General features: G+C 39.9%; 1 pseudogene; it reads left to right on the top strand.

Moving 5' to 3' along the window:
- Nucleotides 1-11730: 11730 nt before the first annotated feature.
- LOC143389785 (small nucleolar RNA U13) lies at nucleotides 11731-11839 on the top strand (annotated as a pseudogene).
- Nucleotides 11840-12248: the final 409 nt, after the last annotated feature.

The raw sequence follows: 12248 nt of genomic DNA, 5'->3' as shown, positions 1-12248 counted from the left end.
GCAGAAGAAGTGGACCAAATTCCTGAAGTCACAGCTGGGGTGCTCAGTGCCCAACCAGCAGCTCTATTTCAACCAGCTGCAGGCTGTGCACACCCTGCAGGGTGCCTCCTGGCACAAGACCACCTTCTTTGGTGTATTTCAAATGTGATGATGAGTTGGCCAGGAATGCTGGGGTGGGGATGAGCAGGTGTTCACGTCAAGGGCAGTATGTGGGTGGGAGGGCCTGAACCATGCTGTCCTATAGGGACATCCAAGTGGTCAGTGTCTGGAACACTGAGTACTTGCCCCTTTTAAAGGCCCCTGGGGAAAGAAGGCAAGGCCCTGCCTGGTGGCACCTTAGATCTGCCTGCTGGTATATTCTTCTGCCCATGAGCATTTTCTGCTGATCCCTACATTCCTGCAATCTCTGGAGCTGGGGTGAGATGTTAAGGTGGACATTGGACCTGACCCTTGAGATCCCTCTCTCATTGCAACAGGGGTAATGTGGACCTTGACTCAGTCTGTGAGTACCAGTTGGAAGAGATCCAGTGGGTGTTCCAAGGTCTCTACAAGGAGGGGGACATGGTGGGGAATCAGAAGGACAGGCCCAGAGCACCACTGGGGACTAGGCAGAAACCAACCCTGGGTTGTTTGAGGAAGTGCAGAAGTGGGGTCAATACACTGACCCACTACCCAGCCCCCAGCCTGGTTCACTGAGTCCTTTGGGCAGGAAGTGTTCCCTGTCAGTTCCAGTGGCCTCCCAACAGCTGATAGCTCCCCTGTCCATACCCCTACCCCCACAAGTGCATCAACAAATGGCACCATCACCATGGTCACACCAGTTCTCTGGAGCTGGCTGACAGAACCCTCATCTTCATCAAGAAGCACCCACTTATGGACGAGCAGGTAGAGCCTTCATGGGGCCAGCCCCTGCTCATGAAAACACCAATTTCACCCATCTGGTGGCTGACCAATTTACAGGATTTAACAAAGCCACCTATACACTGCTGTTCATTGGCACAGGTAGGTAAGCTCTTGGGTGTGTCTGGGGCTGGAATACACCCAAGAGCCTCATTCCCTGTCATTGACACTCCCTTCTCCAGACTTTTCCAGGAGATGGCTGGCTGCTCAAGGCTGTGATCCTGAGGCCTGGGGTCTACCTGATTGAGGAACTGTAAGTGTTTGATAAGAAAAATGTGGAAAGCCTTGTGCTGTCACCAAGCAAGGTAGCTAATTAGACTCCATGCACTGCCATTGCACCCACTCCACCATCCCCAAATCAGGTTGGCATGGTTGGCCAGTTCAGCACACCTAAGTCAGCTCAGGGCAAGCCTGGGAAGTCAGGGTGTGTGCTGACAGGATTGGCACTCCACAGGAGCATTATGTATACCCTGGTCCCTGCAGGGCTGCATTCCCAGAATTAGTCCTGGAGAAAACTCATGTTTTTTTTTTAGACACCTCTATGTGGTTCCAGGACTCTGCTTACAGCCTCCTCTCTGATCCTCTCCATACTCGCCAGACTTCCCCAGCTTTGACATGTTTATGGTGCCCTCCCAGCATTGGTTTCTGCCTAGTCCCCAGTGGTGCATTGGGCCTGACCCGCTGATTCCCCACCATGTCCCCTGAAGTGTTGTCTTTTTCCTTAACCCTTATACACATTTGCAGCATCCTCTGGATGATGATTTGTTTGCCTTTTGCAGCTATTATCACTTAAAATTGTTTCCCAGCACATGGAGTAATAGCAGAAAGGATATGGGGTTGTGTAAACACTCAGATTGGCAGTTATCATTCAAAGAGAGAACACCTTATGCTGTGCTGGTGCTATTGTGAGAGCCAAGGGCACTGGAGGAAAATGTTTCATGCCTTCTGTGTGTATAGCCTCCCTGTTTTCTTGAGTCTTGCACCTTCCTTTGCAGTGCTGTCTTCTGCCTCTTCTTCATATGGGCACCTCTCATGCTTGTGCTTCTTGGAGTCTGAGCAGCCCTGGGATGCATGTGGCCCTACCAACCCTCTCACTCCTCTTCTCCCACAGAAGCTTCTCTTTGCTGGCTCCTGCTCTCATTTGGTCCAGCTGCCCCTGGCAGACTCTGTGAAGTACTACATCTGTGCAGACTGTGTCCTTGAGCGGGACTCCTACTCTGCCTGGAGCATCAACACTAGTCACTGTTTGTCTGTGGCCAGCTACTCTGGGTGAGCTGGGTTCTGCAAGGGCTGGGACCAGGAAGGTGTGTGGATACGGTGGTTGGAACCACGCTTCTGACACCCCTTTCCTCTGCCAGATCTCTACTTGTTCAGAACATGGGGATCTCAGATACCAGAGGCTTTTGTGACCTTCATGGCACTAAGAAAGGTGAGCTTTTTTGTGTTTCCCTCCACTCCAGATGGGCTGTGGTCCTTAGGTGGATTTTCCATATCACACCTCCCTGGCCCTTGGTCTCTTGCACTGACTCTGCTACCTTCTCTCTCTGTTGCTACAGTCAGGTGAATGCTGAAAAACATCACAATGGTAGTGGGCACAGACTTGCTACTTCCCTGTCCCTCTCCTCCAAGTTGGCCTATGCCCGCTGGATCTTTGAGGGCCAGGACCTACCTGCAGATGAACCATGCTCCATCCACTATGATGCCCATCTCCAAGCCCTGGTGGTGATGACTGCCCAATATCACCATGCTGGGGCCTACAACTGCTTTTCAGAGGAGTAGGGGACATGGCTGGCTGTTGAGGGGTATCTTGTGGCTGTGATAGTGGGCCCCTCAGTGACCTGGATGTTCAGGCCCCCATGGAATACCTATGGCTTATGTGGCTGGCTGTGGTTGCCCTGGGGGCTCTGAGCATGGTGTTACTGGTTTTTCTGGTTTGGTCGCTTTGCCAGCGGCTTCAGGAAAATCTGGAAAATGATATCAAGGCAGCAGAGAGGACCCTATTGTACCCACTGGAGTTGCTCAGTGGGTACAATAGTTGCTCAGTGGGTACAATAGTTGACTGATGTGATCATCAGTCCCCTTTCCAGCTCAGAAACAGAAGAGTAATTTTGAGATCCTGTTGGATACTAGTAATTGGATGGCCCCTCTAGATTGTGCCTGGACATGCTGGGGCCAGCTTGGAGTTGGGTCCCTATCTGCACCTCCTGGCAACCCAGGCCAGCCCCTGTCTTCTTGAACACCTCTTTCTAGGGCCCTCAGGAGCGGGCCTAAGGGCCTGTGATATTGTTTAGAGACACTTTTGGTTGTTAAAATGCCAGGTGTTGTCTACATCCTTTCATGCCCAGGTCAGCTCCCACCCTAAGGACTGTTGTCACCTGACTCCATTTGTTTCTTTGTTTATGTATTTTCTAATTCCACAATGATAAAGATCTTTTTCAATTGTATTGTGTGAATTATTCCTCCTTCAAATGATACCTTTTCTCTGGGGTCATTTTGCTTTATTCAGATGTATTATTTTTTGTACTGGGGACTGAATCCAGGGTTGCCACATCCCAAGCCCTTTTTTTATATTTTACTTACAGACAGCATCTCCCTGAATTCCTTAAAGCCTCACTAAGTTGCTGAGATTGTTCTTGAACTTGCGATCCTCTGCTATTAGCCTCCAGAGCTTCTTGGATTACTGGTGTGCACCAAAATATGTGGTTTAATTGTTTAATAACAGCTTAATAGTTTTTATTTCAGGGAGAAAGCTGTCCTTTCCTGCCCCTACTCTAGTTATAGTTTAACTAGTCATAAATCTCTAGAATGACAGGTTGTTGTTGTTGTTGTTGTTCAGTCCTTTGGAAATCTCTTTTATCTGCTTGTGTCTGCAGCAGTTGTTAAATCTTCTGTTAATCTGATTATTGATCTTTGATGCATAATGTTCTTTTGGGTTTCTTTTAGATGTTCTCTTTTTTATTTATATTTTAATTATTGTTATTTTATTTTTGGTTTTTGGTACTGGGGATTGAACCCAGGGACATTCTAACCCTGAGCTACATTTCCAGAATTTTTATTTTTTATATGGATTCAGGTTTTCACTAGGTTGGTTAGGGCCTTACTAAGCTGCTGAAGCAGGCTTTGATCTCCAGATCTTCTTGCCTCACTCTGAGTCATTGGGATTACAGGCATTCACCACCACACTCAACTTAGATTATAACTTTTAAAAATTGGTATATTGTAAATATACATAATCATAGGATTCATTATGCCACATCTGTGCATGCCCATAATTTGGTCAATCTTGTATATAATATTCTTAACTTGGGATTTTTTCTCCCTGGGTTTAATGTAGATTTCAGTCCTATAACTCCAAGTTGATAAGTCAGTGTGTCTGATTTTGTGAGGGAGTTTCTGCTGCTTTTATTGTCTTTGTACATCTATTCAAATGGTCCCTTTTCTCACTTTTATGTTTTGTTCATTTGTTACCTTATCAGGGAGGCCATCCCTGCCCACTGCATTATAGCCCTTCACTGACTTCAGAGCACCTAGCACCACCATAATATATACATACACACACACAGTTTTTGCACACAGATATATTTCAGACTAAGCATATATTTATGTATAAGATACACACATATGCATTATTCTTACCTTTCCATAAGCTCCATGTAAGCTCCATATAATATCATGCTGGCCTGTAATCTCAGTGACTCCAGAGTCTCAGTGGGAAGATTGCATGCTCCAAGACAACTTGGACAATTTAGTGAGGCCCTGTCTCACAAAACAAAAAGGGCTGAGGAGTAGTTCAGTAGAAGCACACCCCTGAGTTTATTACATTAAACAAGTTTCTTTAATTTTTCAAATGATTATTTGCCCAAATCTACGAGTTGGAGGTAAATATTGATATTTAGTATTTTATACTCATTTGGGAAGATAATTCTTGACTCTTATTTTATAAGTCAGAAGAAAGAAACCAAGCTTAGCTTTTCAAAAATTGGTTACCCTGACAAAAATAAAATTCTAAACTTGCACTTGCTTCCATTCCCCGAATAATATAAAATAATTGATTTTACAAGAACTACAAGAAACCTGAAATTCCTTGAAGCACCAGTTTAACAAATTTATCCCCACAATAATTCTGAAAATATTAATATAATTAAGGCAAATAATTGTGTCTTGTCAAATGGGAATATTGGGCCTCTGTTTGTTTATTGTTTTATATTCCAAGGGGCTTCCCAGAAATGTACCAATTTAAAATCTTGTTAATTAGCCATTATTTAATGAGATTAACTATCATTATTTTGGAATACTAAGTATAGTGAAAATAATAGCTGAAGAATATAACTATGCTAAGCAATCAATAACTTGGTTTATTTATCCTAACAACAATGCAAATTTTATAAAGAAAGACAAGAATTTAAAAAAAAAAAAACAATGTTTGTCTGTTTGTTTTCCACAGATACATCACCCTGTATCTGTGGAACACAATGCTGGTTAGTGTTCAAAACATTTATTGAATGATTGATTGATGGATATAAAACCAATCTAATCATATGGAGGACCTATTTCCTCAACATTATTGTAAATTTCCTCCAGGTTCCATTGGAAACATAGGTGCTGCTCGTTATTCCTAAAGAAATTGAGATAGAGAACTGGTTAGAAGAGGATATTCATATCTTCTGAATTTACTGCAAAATAGTTTCACTGATTTACAATAGCTATATAGTGGATGAATAAAGGTATGGAAAGAAATGTTACTTGCTGAGAATGAATAACTCAAGGTGCCTTTCTTTGTTTGGGGCCAAGCTCCAGATAAGACATTTACTTTCCTCAACTAAAAGTACCATGAGTTTTTTTCCAAAAATATAATTTATGAAGTGAATAACTTAAAATTTATCAAAGTTCATATTTATCTTAAATATATGTTCAAATTTACTTCAGTCCAATCAGTATGAAACAACTAAAACTTCCACTAATTATGTGCAGATAAAATAGCCAACTAGTTGATATTTTTAATCAATAAACTCCTTGGGAATAGTTACCTATTCTTTGTAAATTTTTATTTCAATGAAAAAATTATTATTTCAAATAATAATTTCAATAAAATAATTTACCAAAAAAAGTACATACAGATCCGAAATCACTTATACTAAATAAACATTGGAAACAAGATATACTCCATAACTTTGTGTCAAAACACAAGTGATACCAAATTGACCTGAAGCAATTTACAGTTCTTATATAACTCATTTTCAACCCCCAGCCCTATGTTGCAGCTTCACCTACCGGAGTGTGTCTTCCCCACCCCACTGGGCAGGAGCTAGTGCTGACAGTTAGGGCACCATCATATTTGCAGAATGCTTTATACCTGATCTGCCTCCACTCATGTGTTTCATGCCTTTTCCCTGTCCCCACAGAAACTGCAGGTCAAGGAAGAGTATAGAGCCACATTCAGTGAGATCAGTAAATCAGGGTACTGGCTGCTGTCAGAGATGGAACTGCAGGTGTTACTCATCATTACCAAGTGCTTTGAGGACATGAAGGTGGCTGCTTAAACTGTGGATACCAAGAATGTGGGTGCCTGAGTAGGCCAATGAGTGGGCACTGTGGGAATCTCCCAAACTATGTAGGGCCTTGCCCCTGACTGCCCACCCACTGTTCCTTCCCCCAGGACACCCAGATTCTCATTGAGGTGCACAAGTCAGGTTATGCCCGCCCTGGTGATGTGGAATTTGAGGACTTCAGCCAGCCTGTGATCTGTGCACACTCAGAAAATGGCCTGGACACCTGCTCAGATGGAGAGCCTAAGTTCCAGGGCCCTGGCCATAGTTGTGCCAAGCGCTGGCCTTTTGGCAAGAAGAGCAACGTGGGAGCCCAGAATGTTGTGTGAGAAGGCACTGAGTGGGGACAGCTGAGGCCCTAATGAGTTGAGCCCAGCCACAGGAATGCTGAGTCCTGGGCCATACTTTTCCTCTTTGCTACATTCCTGGGCTGGAGGTAAGGAAGGCAAGTCAGAAGCACATTGGCCTGGGAGTCCCCTGAGACTGAGGAGGGCAGGATGTTGTCCTGTGGCATCTGTCTGCTGATGCTCAGGATGCTGGGAGAAGATCTGTTGGTGGAATTCGTGCTGGACTGACAGTTTGTGTTCCTGTCTTTTAGGAGTGCCCCTAACCCCAGATCTCTATCCATCTGATGGATCCTTATGCTCTATAGTTTTGGTATTTTTTGTTTGTTTGTGTGTTTTCAGCATCAGATGTAAACCCTAACACCACCGGTTTATATCTTGGACAGCTCCTGACTCCCTAGTATGCCTTAGACACCTCCCACTGACACCAGCCATTCTGGTCTTCAGCCCTCTCCTCCTAAGCTGTAACCCCTGACCTTTCCTGCCTTCCACAGCCCTCTATGAGTGGCATGCCACTTTGGCCTGTGTCTGAAGACTTTCTTCATGCAAATGCCTCCTGTACCTCCTTCTAAACTGAGTCCAGAAAACCCAGTGGACTATAGCATCCCTGTTCCAGCCCCTAGACCTAATAGTCAAGGGATGTAGGAGATGGGGTAGAGAGAGGTGTGACCTCTTTCTCTGAGTCTAATGTCCTCCTTGTTACCTATCAGATTTTGTGTTGCCCTTACATGTACTTTCTGTGTGATTATGCATCTTGATTTGTAATATTATTACTATTTTTTATTTCTTTTTTGCTTTTGCTTCTCTGCATCCATACTTATGTTCATCCTTCTGTCCATCTTCATTTTCTGCCCTTGCCTCCTCCTTGCCTGTCCCTTCCTGGACCCAGCTGGTAGTCACGCCCCCCCCCAACCCTCTTCCCCCTAGAGGGTGTCATGTCCTTGGCCTTGCCTAATGGGTTCCCTTACCAGCTATGTCTATGATCCCTTGGTCTTATTGAGTGAGATCAGTAAGTCAGTCAATCTGTGGCTACCATCCTTCCAGATCCTTCCAGGAGGCCATGGGGGTAAGTGAGGACTGTGGGAGGAGGGATGGCACTGGCCCTCCCATCAGCAAGGTGGTGAACCCTAGGCTTGCTTCCTGCAGCCAGCTGGGTCCCACTCCTTCTTCACTCTGTCTATGAACTTTCTCCCAAGATATTTGGAAGGGAAGGAAGGTGGACTTGAATCTTCAGGAGTGTGCAGCGCCTGGAAGCTTCAGCTTCAGAATCCCAGACTCAACCCTCTCTTTCCTTTGCAGACTGTGGCTTCAGAGGATTTTAGCCACTTGCCCCTAGAGCAGCAGAGAAAGCAGCTCCAGTATCAGTTAGAAGAACACAACCAGGAGCTGAAGAAGAGGTGAATCAGAGGTAGGGCCTGGCAGAGGGGCCAGGCAGGGGACTGAAGAGTGCCATTGGGTTATATTTAAAAGAATGGTGTGCTCAACAATAGAGTGCTTGCCTAGCACAGACAAAAAGTAACCATAAAATATTTACACTCAAATGCACCCAAAAATGTCAGAGACACCAGCAGGGAGGTTTTATAGGTGATTCTTCATGTGCCTGGAGGAAACTGTTGCTTTCGCTCCCATGCAAGGATTTCTAGCAAACAGAGTGAAAGCTGCCAGCTTATTTAGAAGGCTGGGAAACCTGGGTTCCCAAATCAGTGAGCAAGAATTCAAGTCAATGAAATTATGGTCTCATTTTTCCTCACTTCTGGTTTTAGATACAAAATTCTGACAAGAAAATTTAATGATGTACTACAAAACAATACATGGCATGGTGGTGTTAGTTGGGTGCCACAGAACTGTATGCTTCATAGTAATCACAAGAGGAAATTTTGTGTTATGTCTCCTTCACCAGAATAGGAAAAGGTTGTTTTTTAAAGAAAAAAATACATAATCAATTGGGCATTATCCCAACAATGCAAACATGGTTCAATATCAAGAAGCCTTACAGTCTAATCCATCACATTAGAGAGCTAAAAGGAAATAAAAGCATATTGCTAACTTTTTAATAATTCAAACATTTAAATATTAAAAATAAAAATCTGCCAGATTAAAAAGAAAATCTATCTATTTTGGATATTGAAAAACTATCTATTTAGATAGAAAAACTATCTATTTTGGATATTGATTATATCAGTATAATTTCAAGGACTATAACACACACACACTCATAAAAAATATTAATATATTATTAGTAGCACAGAATGTTAACTTGAGGCAGCTCTGCTCATGTGGGGCAAGGAGTATATAAAAAGTCTCTGTAACTTCCCTCAATTTTTCTATGAATCTAATTTTTTCTCTTAAAATTAAAAAAGAGAGATCCATATATCTCAAGACATAAAATAAATAGTATCTACATCTTGCTCAGAAAATCTTTAAATATATGAATACTCTAAATTTATGTATACAAAATTAATACTTAAATGAAAATTTAGATCATTGAATTATTCTGACTATGAATGAAGTTAAATGTAATATATCCTTTGTTCCAGTTATTTTACTCATAGATTTAAGTTTAGAGCAATTTTTTAAAAAGTTTGGAAAAAAAACATAGACATGATTGCTTTATTTTGGCATTGTTCACAGAAATGCCAGAATTAGAGATAATCAGGAGAAGTTGGAGACAATGTTAAGATAATTATACTGGATTTGTACAATTTCAAATGGATAAAATTGAATTATAGCTATATGAATTAAGCACAGAAGACTTATTTAGTGAGACATATTTATATTTATCCAAGTACATACATAAAACTCATTAGAAATCTGCATAAACAGAGAAGTGGGCATTAGGGATGAAGGATAAGAAAAAGGTGAGTTAGGAGAATAGCATGAGACAAAATGCAGAAATTTATGAGATGACCCCTGTGCACCTGAGATGAACACAAAAGAGAAACAACTAAAAATTTATTTACCTAAATAAAAATCATTTCACCATTTATCAATCATTTTATCCTATTAGGAAAATAAAGTATACACATTTATTTGTTTATTATTATTGTTGTACTTAAGCTGGAGAAAGAAAAGAATGAAAAGACTCTTTCTCAAGGTAACTCAGAGAGTGGAAAAGTATAAATAAAGCAATGATCATGGATGACTTCTTGCGTAATGGTTTATCACCATTTTCTCTCATTAGAGTAAATACAAGAGGAAAAATGTTAGGAAATTAAGAAAAGTATAAAATCACCCCAGAGGAATAATACGCAGTGAAAATAATTCTTCTATTTATCTCTAGTGGCAAATGTCAAAGAATTATTTTACAAAGAAGCAAAAAGGAGGAGAAATATCTGAATTTTCTTTGACGGATTTCTTTTTCTATTTTAACTTGATTATGCAGCAGAAATGGATTTCTCATTTTGAAACCAACAAAGGGTGGCATTTTGGCCTTCTCACTCTGACCTTGTGTGGATTTTCTATTTGCATATTCCATCTCAAGTGCAGTATTTCTCAGTATCAAGGACTAGATACACAGCAGAGCTGTGCTGCTCAATGTATCATCTGTTCACAGTGGTTTTGCATAATGGCTCTATGTTGCTTGGAGATGTGCACTTAATTGCAGCAATCCATACAATACTCTGTAATGCTCCACACCTTAATTAGCTCTTCCACATATTAAGGGGATGCAAGGAGAGGGAAAATTCATCTAGATGTTAAAGGAGAATTCACATAGTTTTTCCTCAACTGATATGTCATAAAATATTAAATGACATTTCCTTTACTCTTAAGAACTTTTTGAAGAGTAAAGTATGAATAAATTCTACACATCTTTTGCCACAGTGGGAGGGGAATAGTTTATTTAAAACAAGGGCAAACTGAGGAAAAATTATCCTATCCTAATGTCAAATTTAATGCATGTGCTCTTTACCTTGGCTTTCAAAATTGAAAATTAGCATAGATATCTGGACATACTATCTTAAAAAGAACATCATTAATTATAATATTCTTTAAAGATCACTGTAGAGCCACAGTTGGTTTTAATTTCATATTTAGAAATATCAATTTTAGCTGTTTAATTTGATAAGGTAAAACATATAGAGAAAAAAACCTATGATGATAACACAGAAATTTTTATTAAAAATTTCAAATTTATTAAAATTTGTCTATGCTCAATCTTTGTCAGTGCTAGATTTTTTCTATTTTATAAAAATAAATTTTGAAACATATTTCTGATAGGATTTAAAATGCAAACAAGTAATATTAAAGATACACCAAGATATTATTGACATATAGTGTTAGCATCTCTTTGAGGCACTATATATTCTAAATAATTTTTTATTTTATCTAAGTCTCAAAACTTTATGATGTAAATATTTTTAAGCAAAATTCATAGAAAGAATCTATGGTGTCAAAAAGGTTAAGAAACTTGATAGGGCATAAATACTAAATGGCACAAATACTAAATCTGGCACTGACAAAGACTGAGCAGAGATATTTAGTTTGATTCTGAGTACTGAAAGGAGAATAGCAATAAGGATGGTCAGAATCGAGAAGGACATAGATAAGTTTATATAACTTCCTGTTTTACACTAAAATGCATACTTCAAGTGAACTTCTCAAGTACATTTAGTTTGAAATATGTTAGAACTTCATACGTGTCCATTGATAAATGAAATTGATAACAATTATAACAGAATGAAAGGTTCAGAAAAAATGGAAAAAATAGCAGAAAAGAAGTATTCAGACCATTCTTTTAGTTATTTTCCTGACATCAAATTTCTTTGTATATCATGAAGTTATGATATGATTATGATAAAATTATGATATGATTCAATCTGTTATACTAACCAAGATATAATTGCATGGATTTTATGACCTATATAAAAAAGAATTAAACTTTAATCATTTATTTTATCATGACAACAATCTTTAATATAACTTATAAAAATAGAATAAATATACTTTTGGTTCATAAGTGTGATGATTATTGGGTGTTCATGTGGCTGGTGTGGGAGATGTGCCTTGCTCTACATCTTGTCACTACATCTGCACATTACTTATCTGTTGTCAAAAAAAGGCTAAGGAAGGTATTTTATTAGGTAAATTTAAACTCCTTCCTTCTCTCTTGAGTTCTTATTTCTTTTTAATAAGTGATATAATTCCACCTTACTCTGATCTCTCCGCCTGGGGCCCATGAGCCACCCTAGAAATTGTCTAAAAAGAACAAAAAGAATTATCTTTCTTATTACCTTCCAATACATATCACATACTGTCCTGTTCAATTTTCAATTTAACATACTGTCTTGTTCAATTTTTTTATTTTTTATTTTTTTTACAATTCTAAACCAACTAAAGGATGAAGTCTAACTCTAAATAATGACATATCTGAACTTTCTTGATCTCTTTACCCTCTTCACATAATTCCAGTATATTATATTTTCACTTCCCTAAACACAGTTTCTTCAAAATATGTTCA

The sequence above is a fragment of the Callospermophilus lateralis genome, unplaced genomic scaffold (genome assembly GCF_048772815.1).
Source record: "Callospermophilus lateralis isolate mCalLat2 unplaced genomic scaffold, mCalLat2.hap1 Scaffold_62, whole genome shotgun sequence".
NCBI lineage: Eukaryota > Metazoa > Chordata > Mammalia > Rodentia > Sciuridae > Callospermophilus > Callospermophilus lateralis.
This window is presented reverse-complemented; position numbering and strand designations above follow the sequence as displayed.